The sequence below is a fragment of the Cebus imitator genome, unplaced genomic scaffold (assembly GCF_001604975.1).
Source record: "Cebus imitator isolate Cc_AM_T3 unplaced genomic scaffold, Cebus_imitator-1.0 Scaffold5, whole genome shotgun sequence".
NCBI classification, from domain to species: Eukaryota; Metazoa; Chordata; class Mammalia; order Primates; family Cebidae; genus Cebus; species Cebus imitator.
Genome location: NW_016107320.1, coordinates 13,721,173 through 13,724,082, shown reverse-complemented (window position 1 = coordinate 13,724,082; position 2,910 = coordinate 13,721,173). Strand labels below are relative to the sequence as shown.

Below are 2,910 nucleotides of genomic sequence, written 5' to 3'. Positions count from 1 at the left end.
ATGTATAATTTACAATATATATATAACTTATAAAGATATTTTTGTATATTATATATATTTAATTAGACAATGCCCACAGAGCTTGTGCAGGCATATGTAGAGTCCTATATTTTAGTCCCTAATTTTAACCTACATAAAGTCTACCACCTCTAAACAAGTTATTTTTTAAATATTCTTATTATTTACTAGTTGAAAGATATTTTCTCATAAACAATGTTTCAAATGTTTGATCCTTCAGCAATCTAACAGAAAAAAAAAATGTTTCACCCACAATGAATTGACTACAGAACTGAAAAGCATAACAAAATCATAGACACTTCTGGTGCTTTTTAACAGATGTAGATAGTAACATCCCCTGTGTTGGCCTTCAGTGAGACCTTAAAATGCTCTGGAGGCCACGGTGATGATGTCCTTTCACTAGCCATCCCTGGCTGGCACCTAAAGCATTAAGAATGATCTTTCTCCTGATACATGGCTTGAAAAGCAACTCAAGTATTTCTATTCTCTATCACCTCTAGACTCCACAATATTAATGATTTATAACCTCTCCTCTCTTTTCTCACATCTACATGACTTTTCCAAAATGGCTTCAAAAGGAGATTGACAATGATGAAAATGTTTTACCTGAAAAGGACGAAAAAAAATTTCAACATTTAGAACATAAAAGGTCAAAACAGTATATAATAACAGAAAGTATTTCTTTGAGTACTCTGAAAATTCCCAGAACACATTTCCACCATTACTATGCTGATTCCCACAGCCTAGGATTAGGAAGTCTTAAGATTCTGGCGCAACCGGACAACTCATGGCGGCGGTAGCAGCGGCAGCTGCTTGGGCGCGGTGGGGTGGTGAGTGAGCTATGAGCCCGGCAGCGGGTGTGCGCCGAGCCCCGGCCCTGCCCGGCCCCCGCGTGCCTCCCAGGCTCTGCACCCCTGATGCTATGCGAGTGCTGAGTCCGCTCCGGCCGGGACAATAGTGAAGTATTTCCTGGGCCAGAGCGTGCTCCGGAGCTCCTGGGGCCAAGTGTTCACCGCCTTCTGTCAGCGGTACCCCAATCCCTATAGCAAGCAAGTCTTGACGGGACATAATACACCGGGAGGTCACTGACCCATGACCAGAAACTGCTCTCCCAGCGACTCCTGACCAAGACCAAAAGAATGCCCTGCTGGGCCGAGCGACTGTTTCCTGCCAATGTTGCTCACTCGTTGCACATCCTGGAGGACTCTATTGTGGACCCACAGAATCAGACCATGACCACTTTCACCTGGAACATCAACCACTCCCGGCTGATGGTGGTGGAGGAACGATGTGTTTACTATGTGAACTCTTGACAACAGTGGCTGGACCGAAATCCGCCGTGAAGCCTGGGTCTCCTCTAGCTTATTTGGTGTCTCCAGAGCTGTCCAGGAATTTAGTCTTGCCCCGTTTAAAAGCAACGTGACCAAGACTATGAAGGGTTTTGAATATATCTTGGTGAAGCCCCTTTGAAGCAAGGCGAGGCCCCTTCCAAAACACTTGTTGAGACAGCCAAGGAAGCCAAGGAGAAGGCAAAGGAGACGGCACTGGCAGCTACAGAGAAGGTCAAGGACCTCGCCAGCAAGGCAGCCACCAAGAAGCAGAGGCAGTTCGTGTAGCCAGCCCACCGCCACGACGGCACCCCAGACAGCTTGGCTTAGCCCCTCTGCCCTCCCTCCATTGTACTTTATCATTAAAAATCAACTTCCAGCCCTATCTACTGTCTGGGTGGTGGGTTGAGGGTATCCAGTTTGGCACCCACAGTACACCAGGCACATTATCCACATCTGAGCCAGGTCTGCTTATTCTCCCATTGGGCAGCTGAGGACCCAAGTACAGAGGTGCAGTGATATACCTCAGGCCCCAGATAGCCTGCAGGTGCACTGAAGATAAATGCTAGACTGGAAGCCCCACAAGGGCAGGGCTCTTGGTTTTGTTCTCTGATGTGTTTCAAGTACCTGGAACAATATCTAGCACATAATAGGCACTCAATAAATACTTGTTGAATTCAGTCAGCAAGAAAAAAAAGAGAAGATTCTAAGTGCTGGTAGCTTTCTCCTGATACATGGCTTGAAGAGCAACTCAGTATTTCTATTCTCTATCACCTCTAGACTCTACAATGTTAATGATTTATAACCTCTCCTCCTCTCTTTTCTCACATCTAGGTGACTTTTCCAAAATGGCTTCAAAAGGAGATTGACAATGATGAAAATGTTTTACCTGAGAATGACAAAAAAATAAAAAATTCAACTAGAATTTAGAACATTAATTCCTTGAGTACTCTGAAAATTCCCAGAACACATTTCCACCATTACTATGCTGATTCCCACAGCCTAGGATTAGGAAGTCTTAAAAGGAGATTCTAAGTGCTGGTACTGAATTAGATTAAGAAAAAGAACACCTGATTATGGAAGCTTGCTGATGGAGGTGACACTGAGGGGCAGAGTTAAGAAAGCCATTTCTCTAGAAAGGCATCTCCCAGGAAGAGCAACTCACACTTTCAGGAATCTAAGAGCAAGGCATGAGAATACCACCATGCCCCCAAAATATCATAAATAATAACAAAAAATCTTATTATGAAGGTATATTATCCATTTTATTAAACAGAACTGGCTCCCAATGACTGAGTTATCTGAGGAAAAAAATAATGAAACATCTACAACATCACTAGCCTCAAACAAAATGATAGAAAATTAATATTTATTAAACAGGCTATGAAGTATAGGGTAGGAAATCTGCCTTCAAAAAAAGAAGGTTTAATATTACCTTGGTAGTGAAAATGAATCTGAGGAAAAATAAAAGAAAATATTACCTAGGATAACCTCATCCTAGTTCAGAAAGTATTCTTTAAAAAAACCTTTTAAATATAATGGCTACACAATATAAAATACCACA

At 42.6% G+C, this 2,910-nt stretch overlaps 1 protein-coding gene and 1 pseudogene across 2 annotated transcripts in view; one reads left to right on the top strand and one right to left on the bottom strand.

The window, feature by feature from the left end:
* Positions 1-2,910, bottom strand: part of ADAM9 (ADAM metallopeptidase domain 9) — a 118,273-nt gene that overhangs the window by 75,990 nt on the left and 39,373 nt on the right. The gene's annotated exons all lie outside the window — the stretch shown is intronic.
* Positions 806-2,026, top strand: LOC108310174 (annotated as a pseudogene). The gene is made up of 2 exons (XR_005201609.1): positions 806-840; positions 948-2,026. The product of XR_005201609.1 is annotated as a PRELI domain-containing protein 1, mitochondrial-like (transcript).